Consider the following 17728-nt stretch of genomic DNA (forward strand, 5'->3'; position numbering starts at 1 on the left):
CGGTGTTGATTTGAATGTGTGATGTCTTGCGGAGTTGGAGTGAGTGTTGAGTGATTGTGAGATCAGGCTGTGAGCGCGCGCAGCCCGGGAAAATCTTATGCTCGATGAGTAGCTTAAGTGATTGTGGTGTAGAAGACACCCGAGGTAGATTTTGTTGACCACCGAAAGGGGATCGTGAGATGTCACCGATTACCCAGACCAAGATAGGGGGTGCAAATGTGTGAGTGCGTGAGTAACCGACGCTGGTCGTGGGTTATTGTGTGTGGAATATTGAGTGATTGAAACCTATCAGTTGAGGCGATTGTCCGGTCGTTTCGCGGACAGACAGTTGCCAGTTGAGGTCGACAATTTCGAGAGACTGTCGGAGGCAGCCAGAGAAGTGATTGTCCGGTCATTTTGTGGACAGATAATTGCTTCAGCGTGAGAATGGGACGAATGCAAGGGTGAGACGTGAATTGTGAAGGAGGGGAACTGCTGCGAGCGGAGGAAGTGTGACGTCAGAAGGTGTCGCGCTGCGATAGGTTGGTTGGTGTGAGTCGCGCTGCTATTGGTGGATTGACATCAGGAAGTGAACGAAAACATTGTGTGCGATCGAAAATTTGTTAACCATGAAATGTTTTAAGGTTTTCCGAGAATTATGTAGAGGTGATAAACATGTGGTTACTCGAGGGGGAGAAGAAGCCCCTTCCGAGGATACTCCGGCGCATTATATGGCAAGGAATGTAGGATTGCATACTATAATTTGGCTTGAAAATTGGCATAAAATGACACATGGTGAGGGAGAACTGACTTTCACGCGATATGGTACTTTCAGCCTGGAAGTGTTGTATCAGTTGAAATCTGTAATGTCTTCGTTACGACCTTTGCCTAGGCCAACTCAGTTTGAGGCGTTGCATGCATGGATTAGAGCAGCGCATGACAGGAAAAGAGATCGAAGTCAAGAAAGGGTGAAGAAGTCAATTAAGGCATTCCAGGATGCGAGGGGGGATGCACAAGAGAAGAGGTGGAGAGTAGAAACGATAGAGGGAGACAGGTTGTACCCGCTACTGGTAAAGACAGACAGCGCAAGGCAAAGAGTGTGGATGACGATGACAGTGATACAGATGACAGTCTAGTAGAGAGGCTGTTTTCTGAGAGACCACCTCCATACAATCCAGATCCTTATGAAGGGAAGTTGGCTCAAGCAGAAGGGACTAGTGGATTACAGACTCAGTCAGAGGTGAGAGTAGAAGGGAAAATCTTGACAGGAACTGAGGGCACGAAAAATCAGCCCGTAGTAAACACAGAGGTTGGGAGAGGTGTGAGGTTACCGGATGCTCTAAAGGTACCGGTTACCATTGGACCCGTTGTCTCAGTTTACGACCCAGATCAAGAGAGAGTTGGGAGTCTAGTACAGTCAGCTGTAGGAGCGAGGAGTGTGGTGGAGGGAAATGGATCAGTGAATGGGATGGAGCAGACTCCAAAACCTATACAATGGAGCACGCCACTGCCAGCCACCGCAGACTCCTCTAGGGGACAGGTGGATGCGAGGTCAGTGAGACCGAGGTCTTTGGTTGAGTCAAGATCAGATTTGCGCATGTGGGCACCGCCGGTGAGGAATCAGAATCAGAGTGAGAGAACTGTAGAAAGTGAACAAGGCAATTTAGGAAATCGTTCTGGTTCTAGGAGTATGACAGAAGGGATTAGACCTCAACAACAGGAATACGAGTACGATGAACGGAATGGGGCAGCTTGTCGAAAAATACTGAAGAGAGCCTTGAAAGGGACGATGCTAGATGTGGTAAGGTTGAAAGCGGAAGTAGACGAAATAATAAGTGGAAATTTGCCTCTTGAAAGGGTATACATGTATGAGCAAGATGAGTTACTTTTTGTAGCGAAGGATGTGACTTGCAAGGCAAGAACTGTGCATGAGAAATTGTCAAAATTGGCCAAAAGGTATGATGTGGATCTGTCCAAAACAAAATCACTGCAGGGAAGCCATAGATTGCAGTATAGCGGCCAAGTATTGGAAAAGAAAAGGGTCATGGGACTGAGGACCCATATCAAGGATTTGATTATAGCAATGCGTGCATGGATCATGCTTGACAAATGGGAAGAAAGGTGGTCTAAGAAGAAGAGTTCTGAAAGGATGATAGGAGAAACGTCACCTCCAGGTGGGGGGATGGTGGATGTAGGAAATTTCCCTTTACGAGAGGTACAGAATGGAGGGGACATGCATGTGCCTTTACGAATGACTTTCCACGCTTGCGGGAGAAGCCCGTCGAGTGGTGTACGCAGGTTGACCGGTTTGTCAATATCTCAAAGGTGTTGTGGATTGACTTGAATACATTGTTTGACATTGTGGTTCCAGGCGATTTGTGGTCCGCATGTAAAATTGCTGTTGAATGGCCAACTTCAGAGCCCGAAAGAGATCCTGTTTCGAATGGTCTGTCACCCATAGTCATGAAGAAGTTTGAGCAAGTGATTACATGGCTAAAGTCGAAAATTTCACCTCAGGATATTGATTGGGTTAAGATAGATCGGACAGTCCGAGAACCAAAAGAGGCAGTGCATGAGTACTATGAAAGACTCTTGCAGGCCTTCAAGCAGTACAGTGAATTGGATGCCTTAGAGACTAAAGACATGGGACAGTTTGCTTCAAAGTTTGTGTTGGGGTTGAGACCAGAGGTTAGTCTTATGATTCAGCAACATCTGATTTGCTGGCAGAATAAGCCTGTAGATCAGATCTTACGGTATGCCAGGTACTGTAGTGATGAGATAGAATCGAAGCACAGGAAATTGAAGGATAAGTTGATGCTTGTCCAGATGCAAACGGTTCAAGCTCAGTCTAGTGGAGGGACGTTGGGAAGGAAGCAGGGAAATAACCAAGGAGGAAATCAGAATGCCCAGAATCAGGGAAGACCAAAGTCAGTTGACCCCAAGACAGGGATGGATGTGGCGACATTGAAAAAGACCACCGTGTGTCATCTTTGTCACCAGGTTGGACATTGGAAAAGCGAGTGTCCCTTGAACCCAATAAATCAGGTGCAGCAAGAAGTAGAGATAACTCAGGTACCTGTACCTGAAGTAGTTCCTACGGTGACTAGACCTAGGATGGTGATAGGGGGGACTAGTAGTCCGCAGGGGATGTATGATGATGCTACACAAACAAACACAACGCACACCATTACATCGCACTCCTCACATCGCACGCACCGTTACATCGCATGCATTCACCACGCAAACCATACCATCGCACTGCGCCCTCACATGCATGCAAAAGACCTTTACAACACACACAAAGACCACGCATTCTATCACACCGCAAAATTCTCCCTAACGGCCACCCAAACACAGTACAACGCCCTGAGACTTCCCTCAACCCTAAGACGTAAACAATAAAAACAGTAGCATACATTAACATTAACCCTAATACCTAAAACACTACCATATACGACTCCTAACCCTAAGCCCTAACTCCAAAGCCTAAAACACTCCCATATTCGACTCTTAACCCTAAGCCCTAACCCTAAAGCCTAAAACACTACCATATACGACTCCTAACCCTAAGCCCTAACGCTAAAGCCTAAAACACTACCATATACGACTCCTAACCCTAAGCCCTAACCCTAAAGCCTAAACACTACCCTATACGACTCCTAACCCTGAGCCCTAACCCTAAAGCCTAAAACACTACCATATCCTACTATTAACCCTAAGCCCTAAAGCCTAAAACCCTCCCCTCAACTACACTCCCCATAACTACCCTAAACCCTATCCTTACCTGTCTCTCGTCGTGGTTCCAGCGTTGTCTCCCCGCCGTCTGTGTCCCGGCGCCTGCGTTGTAAAAGCTCCTGCGATCTAATGGCGCCCGCAATGTATCGTCGTGCGTAGTGAACGCACGCGTCGTAACGTCGCGTGCGTTGTGATGGCACGCGACGTAAACGCATGTGATGTGACACATGCGTTGGGATGGTCGTTCGCCGTCCGCAGGTGCAAGTTCCTCAGCCACCTAGGGTTCAAAATGTTCAGCAGGGAGTCCGAACTTATCAACAGATGCCTTTGTTCGAAGGGAGTGAGGAATTTAGTCCAGACCCGTTGGCACGACGGTGCCTGAGGGGGGAGATAGACTGCACACTTGGAGCAGTCTTACTGCACACTTGGAGCAGTCTTGGAGGTAGACCAGAGGGGACCATTTGTAGAAGCAGATGTTGATGGTCACCCTGCCACCTTTTTGGTTGACACTGGTGCTACCCGGTCTACTGTAAGATCAACAGTAGTCCCCAATCTACCCATCTCGGGACAATCAACCCAAGTTGTTGGCGTAGCAAATAAGAGAATGACTAGCCCATTGACAGAGCCAATTCCTGTGAGAATAGGAACATTCAGAGATCGTCACCAGTTCGTGGTGTGTGATTCAAGCCCAGTTTGCCTGTTAGAAAGAGATTTGTTGTGCAAGTTGAATTGCACCATCTATTGCACACCAAAGGGAGTTGAAGTACAGACAAAGGATGATGATGCGACCTTCAAGGTTGCAAATCAGCATGTGTGTATAGAAATGTACCCAGCACTGACAGTGGAGGAACTTCCACTTGACTTGAGGGACTCTGTGTCACTTGATGTGTGGGACTTCAGTGGAGAAGAGATCGGATTGATCAAAGGTGTAGAGCCAGTGAAGATTCAGGTCAAGCCGAACGCAGAATTCCCTAGGACACCCCAGTATAATTTGTCACCTGAGACTATTGCAGGGATCAAGCCTGTAATTGAGTCTATGATCAAGCAGGGAATTCTGAAAGAGATAATGGGTAGCCCATGTAATTCACTTATCATGGGACTACAGAAACCAAGTGGGAAATTCAGGATCGTACAAGACCTGCGAAAGGTCAACACAATAGTTGTTCCATGCTGTCCCGTGGTACCGAATCCATCTGTGACACTGTTTCAAATCCCATGTGAAGCTGAGTGGTTTACCGTGATTGATCTATGCCAAGCATTCTTCTCGATCCCACTCCATGAGGAAAGCCAATTTATTTTTGCTTTGCGGCTGGAGAACCGTGTGTTAACATGGTGTCGTATCCCACAGGGGTATACAGAGAGTCCATCGATCTTTAATCAGATCCTGAAGAAGAATCTTGAAGGTCTTGTGTTGCCGCAGAACTCTGTTCTGGTGCAATACATTGATGATTTGCTTGTTGCCTCAGAAACAGAAGATGCTTGCAGAATTGATGCTATTGATTTACTGAATCATTTGGCTGAGAATGGACACAAGGTGTCCCCGAATAAATTGCAGTACTGTCTGAGTGAAGTGCAGTATTTGGGTCACAGAATTGAGAAGGGCAGGAGAAAGGTGTCACCAGATCACATTGAGGCTATTATGAACATGCCTGTGCCCACCACTCAGAGAGAAGTCAGAATGTTTTTGGGGATGGTTGGTTCTTTCGCCAATGGATTCCCAACTTTTCCTTTGAAGCAAAGTCTTTACAACGGCTGACGCACAAGGATGTGAGTGATCCGGTACCATGGGACAATGACTGTTTGATGTCCTTTTTAAGGCTGAGAGAAGCCCTGTGTCGCGCTCCAGCTTTTGGAATGCCCGATTACAACAAGGCTTTCACATTGTTCTGTTGCGAGAGAGAAGGTTGTGCATTGTCAGTTCTGACTCAGAACAATGGAGGTGTCCGTAGACCAGTTGCCTATTTTTCAGCTACCTTAGATCCAGTAACTTCTGGGTTGCCCGGATGTCTCAAATCCGTTGCTGCAACAGGTGTCAGTATTGAAAGATGCGAGAGTATTGTAATGGGACATCCACTTACAGTTTATGTGCCACATTCTGTTGAACTGCTGATGACGAGGACCAAAACACAGCACCTCACGAACAACAGATTAACACGTTATGAGCAAGTTATACTTGCTGCAGAAAATGTGACTTTGAAGAGGTGTTCTGTTTTGAATCCCACAACATTGATGCCTATCCCAAATGTAGATGGTGAAGATTGTGAGGATCATGATTGTCTCGATGTGACTGAACTATGCACCAAATCGAGACCAGACATTGTTGATGAACCGCTCCCTGACCCTGATGAAATTTTCTTTGTGGACGGTTCATGTCTAAGAGACGATGTTGGTCAATTGAGAGCAGCATTTGCTGTATGTACCATCACAGGAGTGGTTGAAGCTGCTTGTTTAGAAGGAGTACACTCCGCACAGGTAGCTGAAATCATTGCTTTGACCCATGCCTGTTTGGCTGCTAATGAGATTCGGATAACGATTTACACTGACAGTCAGTACGTGTTTGGTATGGTTCACGATTTCGGACAGTTATGGTCACAGAGAGGGTTCATGACACCTTCTGGTTCGCCCATTAGAAATGGGGAATATGTGAGACAATTGTTGGAAGCATTGCAGTGCCCCAAGGAAATTGCGGTTGTCAAGTGTTCTGCCCACAGTAAAGGGAATGATTTTGTTTCCCTGGGAAATAATTACACAGATGAAGTTGCCCGGTTTTGTGCAGAACAAGGATGCATATTTACAGGAGGGTACACTGGAGAAAGCCAAGAAAGAACTGAGCTCAGCATGATGTTAGCCATGGCCGATACATGGAAGGAACTAAAATGATTGCATGATGAGGTTCCTGATCAAGAACGAGATAGCTGGATACGAGCGGGATGTGAGAAGGGAGACGTGGATGTGTGGGTTTCGAGTGATGGACGAGCTGTGCTACCGGAAAATCTGTTGAACCCAATGGCAAGATTGATACATGGTGCAGTACATCTTGGTAGGGATGCAATGGTGCGAGTGTTCAGACAAACATGGTACAATCCGAAATTCCGTGCGGTTGCTGAAGCTGTGTCAGAGGTGTGTTACATGTCAGCAGATGAATGCAGGAAAGAAGATCGCTGTAACTTTGAGTCACATTGGGAGGTCAGGAGGGCCTTTCAATAGGATGCATTTGAACTTTATCGAGATGCCAAAGTGTAATGGGTTGAGGTACATCTTAGTTGTGGTATGTGTCTTTTCAAGATGGGTGGAGGCTTCCCCAACACGTAGGTGCGACACACTCACTGTAGCTAAGTTGTTGTTGAGGGAACTTATCCCTAGGTTCGGATTTCCGACCTCTTTGGAGTCGGACAGAGGGACACACTTCCACAGTGAGATCATGAAATTGCTCTGTGCTGCCTTGAATGTGGATCAGAGATTGCATTGCAGTTATTGACCAGAGGCTTCTGGGATTGTGGAACAAGTTAATGGGACTTTGAAAGCGTGGATGGCCAAAGTGTGTTCTTCAACATCCCTGAAATGGCCTGACGCACTGCCTTTGGTCCTCATGAGCCTTCGCAGTGTTCCTGATAGGAGAACGGGGTTGTCACCTCACAAGATCCTAATGGGGAGGGCAATGCGATTACCAGCGATACCTGCTACTGCTTTGATTAACATCACAGATGATTTAATTCTCGACTACTGTAAGGGACTGGCTGATGTAGTCCGTTCTGTGTCCCAGCAGGTGCAAGCAGCAACTGTTCCAGCCGCAAGTGACCTGTGCCACGACCTCTGCCCAGGAGACTGGGTGCTTGTCCGCAAGCACAGGAGGAAGAGTTGCCTGGATGTTCGTTGGCGTGGCCCGTACCAGGTAATACTGGTCACGAACACAGCAGTGAAGTGTGGGGGACTGTCGAATTGGGTGCATGCCTCCCATACCTGCAGAGTTCCAGCATCCTTGGAAGATACAGCCCCTCTCATGAATGAAAATCGAGCTGAGGTGGCAGGGCCATCTGAGAGGGCAAGCCAAGCTGTGAGGGTTGCTGATGCAGTTGGTTGTGCACTAGATCGAGCTGAAAGAGGTTGTGCTAATCAAAGCCCCGAATTTGACTCAGACGGGAAAGTATTGCTGTGGGTGGAGTAGAGTCAAATTCTGTCGAAGAAGGAAGTAGTGCACAGGGTACCCCAAGGGAGAGCAGAGGTGCCACAGGAGCGGAAGAGGTTTGGCCCGTGAGTCAGAGACGGCTGAACTTGAGATTGGCACCTGAAAGAGATCTTGCCCCAGTTTCTGAAACATCTGAATCTGAACAGAGCGACGAAGAGCAAGCTCGCGGTGGTTTGAGAAGGTCCAGGAGGAGAAGAGTGCCGTGTCAAAGGTACGCCTCACTAGAGTGGGCATACGCTGTTACAGATGCCAGGAGTGTTGAGCTCAGGGAGACTGAGGTCCTTGACGCTGGTCGGCGATTCTCCGAACCTGAAAGTGGATGTGCTGTTGCTGGTTCCAGGGGTGGATATCGAAGGAATACTGACTCTCACTATTCCAAATCCACCACTTCTGAGCAAGATTCGTGAGCTGATCTTGGAGACGTTGGTCTTTCCAACCTTTAGTTATGTATCACTGCATCAGGAATTAGTGGTGCTTCATCTTGAACTTTTGCAGTGTGTTTTAGAGATCTTGGGAGCTGATCTTATTTTGGACTGACGGTGAACTTTCTTGTACATAAAAGTCTAAAGAAAATAACCTAGGCTCGAGTGGAAGAAGAATAAACTTAGGGACTTTCCATCGAGACAACGAAAGAGGACTAGGGAAGTCTTTTTGTGAACTATGTAAATAGTGAACTGAAAGTTGCAAGGGGATTTCCAGCTCTTGAAGTATCGTTCGAACTGGTTGACAAGCGATATCTGGAGGAGAAAAGACACTCTTAATTGTTGCTGAAACCAAGAACTTTGAGAACTTTGCAAAAATGGTAGATGCTGGAAATAATCATCGTAGGTCTAAATTAGTGATAGGTACAATCATAGGGTTGGTAATAGTTTCTAGAGCCATAATAGTCATAGCCTCGTATATCGTTTCACATGAGCAAGAAGGGGAGGTACAGGGAACACCTACGCCAACCACTTCTAGCCAAAAGAAGGTCACTATAGGAGCTAAAAGAGCTTTACTAATCGAAGAGAGTCATAGATTTCACATAGACCTGTCTAGAAATGATTTTAAGCTTAATGCGTATGCGAAGTTGTTGTACGAGTATGTTGATGCGATGGATGCGAAAGACTGTTATGTGTGCATGCAGTTACCTTCTTCAGTAGATAAGGGTATTAGATACCATCACCTTCCACTAATGTATGGAATGTCTTGTAGTCTATTGCTTAGTATCTTTTATGAAAGAGGTCAGTTTGAGTATTTCTTTTCCAATTACAATGCAGTACTTCCTGAGGTTCCAGATTACAAGCATTTGAATAAATACGATTACTATAAATCGGACAACAGACTTCAGAAGTATTTCATACCGCCTTTGGAGCTGGATACGGCTTATGCTCACCGACATAATTTGACATGTTCATTGTCAGATACAGAGAAGAAGTTCATAGGTCAAGTAGAAGATAGATATAGAAAACTAACACAAACGCGAAATAATGGAGATAGTCCAGTAGATTGGACTGACGAGGAGAGATTACACAGATCTAAGGGGAGTTATGGATCCACAGCATTGGACCAGGTGCAAAAGGGGAAGTTGTGTGTGAGACGTCCTCAGATCTACTATGAGAAGGTTTCGGTAGGGCAAAGTACGTGTGATCATGTCTTCACTATGGAAGACTCAGCTAAGAACTTTTTGCAAGGCTCGGTGCAAGTGATTCCAACTGTGTATTATGTGTGTGGAAGGAATGCCTATGTGAGGTTCCCTGCGAATTGGTATGGTACAATAGTGTTATTTGGCCATTATTTTTCCGAAAATCTATCATGCAGAAGATTTGGAGCTTTTGAGGACTGGACATCATTCTAGAGCCAAGAAAGCTGTGAGTGCAGGAGCAGTGATTGGTGATGTCTTTGGAGCAATAATACCAAGTTTGGTTGTGGTTTTGAATGATGTGAAGATCAGAAGGCTGGCGACTGTGGTTGATGAGTTGTCAATGAATACAGCAAGGTCCTTGATATTGGTGGAAGGAGAGATGTTGTCGATAAGGATGATGGTTTTTGCAGAATCGCCTTGCTTTAGATGTATTATTAGCAAAAGAGGGTGGAGTCTGTAAATTATTAAAGGTTCAGGAAAGTTGTACGTATATTCCAGACAATAGCAAAGATCTGGAGACATATATAGACAACATTACCACAATTCATCAAGAGATTGAGGATCTGACCGAAGAGGGTGTATGGGAAAAGATTGGTAAAGGATTTGGTTGTGTGGGAAATTGGTTTGCGAATTTAGGGAAGGGGTTCCTTGGGTTTGTGCTAAAACCCCTTATCATTGTTGTGGTTTGTGTGATCTGTTTGTGGGGATTCATCAGAGCTTATAAGTGGTACAGAAGAAACCGAATTGAAAGAGCTCTTAGAGTGAGTGAAATGCGAATGGCCCGACTGCAGGACAGTCAGTACCAGAATATTAAGAATATGGAAAGATTCCGACAGGGAAGGATGGCGACAAGTACTGTTTAGGTCGGTTCTTTCTCCAAGGGAATTGATTGTGTGATGGTGTGATGACATTTGTCATCAAAGGGGGGAACTGATAGAGTGCCACGTTATTCTGAAATTTGTAGGGGTGCCTCATATTCACTGTTAGTCCGCACCCACATATTAATCGAAGTAGTTTAGAGGTGACATAGAAATTGTATTACTCGAATCGTTTAACATAGAGGTGATTAGAAATGTAACCATGATTTTCATAAAGAATAATGTCGTAGAGCATTGCAAATGTATTTTAGTAAATGCATAATGTTTGATTTTAAGTAATGCAATGTGTTAGGTTAACATGTGCCATGTTAAAGTTGCACGTGTAGGTTGCTTATTTACGTTTAAAGGAATAATGAACTAATGCTTAATGTGAGATTTAGTCATGTGTTTAACAGTGTAAAGGCCTGATCGCAGGTTGTTAGCTAACGTTGTAGGCCAAAATTGATTTCCCTTGGTAAAGGCTTTGGGCTTCAGGAGAATGGAAAATCTTAGAGAAGTGACAAGTTTTTCGTTCCCATGTTTCTGTTGCAGGTGCAAGGACGTTTAGCTTGTTAGAGAGACTAGGTCTTGGTTTTAGGAGTTAGGATGGTACGAGAAGCCAACAGGGGAGTGCATTGGAATTTACAGATGATACTTTCAGCAGAGAAGGTGCCTGGGATCCAAGGTCAAGCTAACCGTCGTTGGATGGAGTACAAGTTTCGCTGGAAAAGTACTGGAAGAAGACCTGGCCGAAGAGGTGTGCCAAAGGGCGTGTTCTACATTTTGGGGGTTTTGTATTAGGGACAGTGCCCCGAAGGTGAAGCAGTTGAGGTTTAGATGGGAAGCTAGAAGGAGCATCTTAGAACGAGCTCTGACTAAGTGAATGTACTTCTAAGGAAGTCTTCACATCGGACACCTTTTTACTCTCTTGCCTGGGAGGGAAATGTTAAGTAGGGACGTCACCTTAGAGGTAGAGTAGGGATAGATTTACCGTTTTTCTTTTAGGCTAATGATTCCTAATGTGGATATTGGACTAACCATTGCATTTCTTATGCTCCTTGAACTGGTTGTTCTTTTTGTTTTGAGTCGTTTGAGACTCTTACGTAGACTTGCGTTTGTTCTAGTGCCCATTTATCTTCTTCACCTTGTGCTGAGGTGTCTTTATGTGCAGTTATTTTTGGTTGTAATAAAATCTTACAAATTTAAGATTCGGAGTCAGTGGTCCTTCTTAAATGAGACTTGATTCTGGTGATTATGTATTGAAAATTGAATTTCCTCCCCTCTACACTATTTAGCAGATAAAAAGATCCTGGCGACCTGAGAGGATTCTTGGAGGGAACCAGGTAGGTAAGAATCCGGTCCTATCAGTTCTTTTGCCCACTACGCCCCACCCCAGTTTGGACCAAGCCATATGCAAATCAGTCTTGACCCTGTGCCTCATGGGAACAGTCCAGACCGAACTGCCAGGCCAGGTCCTCCCTGGACCGGAAATAAGCATCCTGGGACCAGTTTCAGGGTATGTCATCCTTCTTCAGCCAGGCTAGCTTGAATCCAGTGGCACAGTGAGCAAGGGACCCACATCTGGGCATACCCATCCCACTTAGGGCAAAAAGAATTACAGCAAACAAATGATGGATAGAATGCTGACAATGCAAACATTCTCCCCCAGTCAAAAGATCTGGGTTAATTCCATCGTTATTTTGCCCACTACGCCACCCCAGTTTGGACCCAGCCATATGCAAATCAGTCTTGACCCTGTGCCTCATGGGAACAGTCCAGACCGAACTGCCAGGCCAGGCCCTCCCTGGACCGGAAATAAGCATCCTGGGACCGGTTTCAGGGTATGATAATTGTGCAGCATGGTGGAAAGTTACAATAAGGAAGTGTTAGCAGCATTTGTGTAATTTGAGAAATGAGTAAGAAAGTATTTTGTATAATTGAATGAGTATATTAAAAGCGTTTTTAAAATAAATAGTTTGGGAAATAGTATTTGTCTAATAGTTAGCGAGAGAGTAAGTTAGTTATTTAGTTAGTTAGTGAGAGAGTTATTTAGTTAGTGAGTTAGTGAGAGAGAGTGAGATGGTTATTGAGTGAGTTAGTGATAGAGTTCAGGAAAGAGGTAGTTAGTTAGTTAGTGAGAGACTTAGTGAGTGTGAGAGAGAGTAAGTTAGTCAGTGAGAGAGAGAGTGTGAGTTAATTAGTGAGATTGTGAGTTAGTGAGTGAGAGAGTGAGTTAGTGAGAGAGAGAGTGAGTGAGTGAGATAGAGCAAGAGAGTGAGTTAGTGAGAGAGAGAGTTATTGTGTGAGAGAGAGTTAGAGAGTTAGTTAGAGAGAGTTAGTTATTGAGAGAGAGAGAGAGAGAGAGAGTTAGTTAGTTAGAGAGAGAGTTAGATAGTGATAGAGTGAGAGAGTTAGTGACTGAGAGAGAGTGAGAGAGTTAGTTAGTTATAGAGAGAGAGAATGAGGGAAAGAGTGAGAGAGTATGTTAGTGAGAGAGAGATAGTTTGTTAGTTACTGAGAGAATGGGTTAGTTAGTTAGTGAGTTAGTTAGTTAGTGAGAGTTAGTTAGTGAATGAGAGAGTTAGTTAGTGAGAGAGAGAGTGAGATAGTTTGTCATTGAGAGACAGAGTGAGAGACTTAGTTTGTTAGGTATTTAGTTTGTTAGGTAGTTAGTGAGAGAGTGATTGGGGTATTTAGTGAGAGAGTGAGTTAGTGAGTTAGTTTGTTAGTGACCGTTATTTAGTTAGTGATAGAGTTAGTTAGTGATAGAGAGAGAGAGTGAGAGAGTTAGTTAGTAAGTGATAGGGTTAGGTAGTAAGTTAATGTGGGAGTGAGTGAGTTAGTTAGTTAGTGAGATAGACATTGAGAGTGTGAGTTAGTTAGGTAGTTAGTGAGAGAAAGCATGAGAGAGTGAGTTAGTTAGTTAGTAAGTGAGAGAGAGTGAGAGAGTTAGTTATTGAGAGAGAGAGTTAGTTAGTGTGAGAGAGTCAGTTAGTGAGAGAGAGTTAGTGATAGAGAGAGAGTTAGACTGTTAGTGAGAGAGTTAGTTAGCTGGCTAGTGAGAGAGTGAGAGTTAGTCCGTAAGTGAGTTAGTGAGAGAGAGAGTAAGTTAGTTAGTGAGAGAGTTAGTAAGTCAGTTATCATGGTAGCTCCTTACGTAGCTCATTTGCTGAGTAAAACTTTGGGTTGGTTGGTTGACCCATAAAAAACTTTAAATTGCAACAATATTTCTCATGACTCACTAATATTGTTAGCAGTTTTCTTGGGAGGGGTGGACACAGGTGCGCATGCCTTGCCTAATGGACATTTCTTCTGAGGAGAGAGGTGAACAGTTGATGTTGTTGCACTAAGTATGTTCTGCTGCATACTAAATATTTATAATGTTCCAAAAGCAAGATATATTACATATGCTAATGTTTATATAGCATAACAATGTTTCTAAACAGAATAACAAAGTAATGAATTGTGAGCTCTAGAAAATTTAGTTGTATCCTTTTTGCTTAAAAATCAATTGTGGAACAGCTTCATCCAATTAGAGCTAGGTAGTTTGAATGTAGTTATTGAGCTATTGGTATTGCTAATTATTTTCCTAGCAGCTGCAAGACAACTTTCAGTGTGAGCCAAAAAAAGGTAACTCCAACAACACGTCGGCACGTCGGCATAGTAGAGGGTAAGGCTGGGACAGAGTCAATAACTTCAGCGCTCCCCGGCATGAACCGAAACAGCCCATGTGCATTATAATTGCACCCCAGGAAATGCAGCTTTAGTTGCAGCCATCTTGTCTTACGGCCCAGAAGTGACAGAATGCGGGTTGTGCTTGCCCACTGATGCTAATTATGTGACATGCAGCTGCAAGAAAGCTAATAAGCGTACAAGTTTTAGTGTGAGCTCAAAAAAGGTAACTCCAACAACACGTGTGCACGTCGGCATAACAGTTAAGGAACCTGCAAGGGGAAATGAGGAAAGAGCCTCCGCCTTCCGGTGAGGCAACCGGTCAAACGTGTGTTTTATTTCAGCGATAGTGCATGCATTTTGGCCCCTCAGAACTGTAACAGCACAGTGCGAAAGGCAAACCAGTAAAGGGTAGGGCTGGGGGAGAGTCAATAACTTCTGCGCTCCCCAGCATGAACCAAAACAGCCCATGTAAGAGAAGCCAGTAAAGGGCAGGGCTGGGGCAGAGTCAATAACTTCAGTGCTTCCCGGCATGAACCGAACCAGCCCATGTGCATTATAATCACACCCCAGGAAATGCAGCTTTGGTTACAGCCACCTTGTCTTACGGCCCAGAATTGACAGAACGTGGGTTGTGTTTGCCCAATGATGCTAATTATGTTACGTGCCGACGTGTTGTTGGAGTTACCTTTTTTTGGCTCACACTGAAAGTTGTACGCTTATAAGCTTTCTTTGAGCTGCACAGACAATAATTAGGATAATTGGGCAAACACAACCCGCATTCTGTGACTTCTGGGCAGTAAGGCAAGGTGCAAAAACCTTCAGCGCCGTACACGCAGATTCACACAACAGTATTCAAACTTTCAAAGAATGTAAAAACTACAGCGATTGTGGCTATAATGAACACAAGCGGCTTGACAAAGGTATCAATACTCTGTACTTTGTGAAAACTAAAAGACCACATTGCCGGCTGGGAGCCTTTGGAAACAGATAACGCGCTACGGGACAATATTTCTGTTGAAGTTCGCAAGACTGGCTGAGAAAATATCCGAGGTGCAAAAACCTTCAGAGCCTGAAAATCTGCACGGCACGAAAGTGAAAGGACCGCGAGACAGGCAAGGCAATGAGAATTATCAGTAAACATGCGGCCGCAAAAGTGAACGTGACCGCCATCTGTTCACAATTAACGCGACCCCAAAACAGGCAAATATAAACAAGCGCGGGCGAGATAATTCGAAACAGATGGCACCGCTTTCCGCTCCCACAAGGTGGATGGCGTACATGCACGAGTGCTCATTGGAAACAATGCAGTACATGCACGAGTTTTCGGAAAAGTACAAACCAATTCCAAGAGGTCATCTCCTAAGCAGCGTTTGCGCGCTGCGCTAGGCTCGACCTAAAAAGAGGAAGATGAGGAGAGAACATGGGATAGGAGGAAAAGGTTAATTAAAAGATAGAGGAAAGGGGACATTTGTCTACACGGAGCTGCGAGTTTGCAATTGTTCAACCTTTCTTGTTCACATCAGGAGGTTATGCTGACAAATTCCTTTTTTTTTATGCATCTTTATGTGTCATATCACGTGTAAAACCTGAATGAAGAAATTTGGAATAAAAAAAAAGAGAGAGGAATGCAAAGAAGTGTGTCGAGGCACAGAATTTAGTGCCTGATTTTGAGTCTGGTGGTCTTCAGATTCACTGTGGCGGTACACCATCCGCTGCATTACGACTTTGAAAGTCGTTGTGGCGGAGAACCACCGGCTGCCCCAGGGAATAGTCGTTCCCTGGTGGTGGCGCATCTCTGTCACAATTTAAGATGCTCAGCGGGACTGGCGCAGTCCTGCTGAGCATATTACATGTTCCGCCAGCAATTTCATGGTGGGAGCCCCGCCATGAAAAGGCTGGCAGTGAAGGAACAAAGGGGGCCCTACAGGGCCCCCATGCCTCCCTCTTCATGGGGATACATTCAGGGGGCACAACATGTGCCCTCCTGTCTGTATACCCCCAAAGTTCCAGCACAGCATGGATGTCACTGCCCATGCCATGCTGGAAAACTTTTGCCATTCCCATTGCAGTGCCTGTTTTTCAGGCACCGCCATGGGAAAGGCGAAGGACTGTTTGCCGTACACGAGTTCAACTTGTAATATGGCGGGCAATCCTTGCCCGGGTTTGGTGCAGCTGCGCCGGCAGAGAGCCGGCACAACTGGGCCAAACTCGTAATCAGCCCCTAAAATACTTTGGTGTAAGTAAATGGTCTAAGTTCAGTCAGTCACTGGCTTAAGATTATGATTTCCTTACTTTAACTATGACCAGGGCCACTGGAATGATCTGATTTTACAGCTGTTCCATTTTCCGTATAATTATGGATGTGCGGCATTTGCCACGTAATCAAAAACTGCTTCATAATCTGCAGATTTTAACAAAAAAATGGTTTCTATCTCAAACAGATCAAAAGTTACTAAAAAGTGACTATTCGTGTTGCAGCAAAGTGTAAGACCCTTCACAAAGGTTGACTAGTCACCTTTTCATTTGCTTATTGCTGTACTTGGGGGTTAACCTGGTACTAATGAGATGAAACCTTTGTCCGAACAGTGTCAGCATGTGTAAAAATGACAAAATTTATAAATAAGACTATCGCAAAGTGTGCAGCATTATGTTGCATAATTTGCCTTTTTTTCTACATAATGTAGTCGTCCTTGCCATATAATTTGGTCCTCTACTGCTGCATAAATTCAGTGGCCCTAACATTGGCCAACTGTACCTTTGCTATGCCACTGTGCATTTCACTACCAGCAAAGTGTGCCCTTTAGGCCGTAGGCTGGCATAGTCTGTGAATAACTGAATATCTGTGTAGAAAATCCTTCAAACTTCTACGGTCAAAACATCATTGTAGTAAATGACACTCTTGGCTTCTTCCAGTTCATCAGTGGCCTAACTCACTCACAAGATCATTACCTTTTTTGCACAATTACTGACCTCCTTATCGTCCCCCACCAGTTACCTGGTCAGACCATAGTTTAAACACATTATACAAATAAAATGAATTCTGTAAAAATCTTAATCTTTCTTTGACCACAAAACAATGTTGCTGTTGTTGTTGTAAAGCTTTATTTCGACAAAAAAAGTCATAAAAGCTAGCAAAGTACATTTAAAAAAAAAAAATAGATAAAAAACCAATCGTTCAATACCATAGACAACATGTAAACAGACAGAACAACATGATAGTCTAATTAGTCCTGGTCATATTAAAACAATTATTGTAATCAAATGTTTAAAACATGAATTGGTCAGATAAAAACAACCAGTTAATATAGCAAATGAGGATATACAATAACAGCAGGTTAAAAACCAATATTATTTCATTTAGATACCAAACCATCCAGATGCTGTTGACGTTTAGTATTATGCTCTGGGATTACAGGTTGCCCTACGGTGGTGTTTAAATTATACAAGAAAGTGCCTGTGCGTGGGAGAGCATTATTAACTAACTAGACCAAGCAGACTTGAGGGTGTTGCGCATATGTGTTGTGGTCTCAATCAAGTTGTTGATGTGCTACTCTGGAAAGGACCTTCCACCTGATGAGCCATGCCTGGCCTAAAAACTTTGCTACGCAACAAGCAAAGAGAGGTCTGGTGTCAGACCTTAAGATACCCAATGCTGTGTGGTAATCCAGTGTG

This window comes from Triturus cristatus, chromosome 1_2 (assembly GCF_964204655.1).
Source record: "Triturus cristatus chromosome 1_2, aTriCri1.1, whole genome shotgun sequence".
Taxonomy (NCBI): domain Eukaryota; kingdom Metazoa; phylum Chordata; class Amphibia; order Caudata; family Salamandridae; genus Triturus; species Triturus cristatus.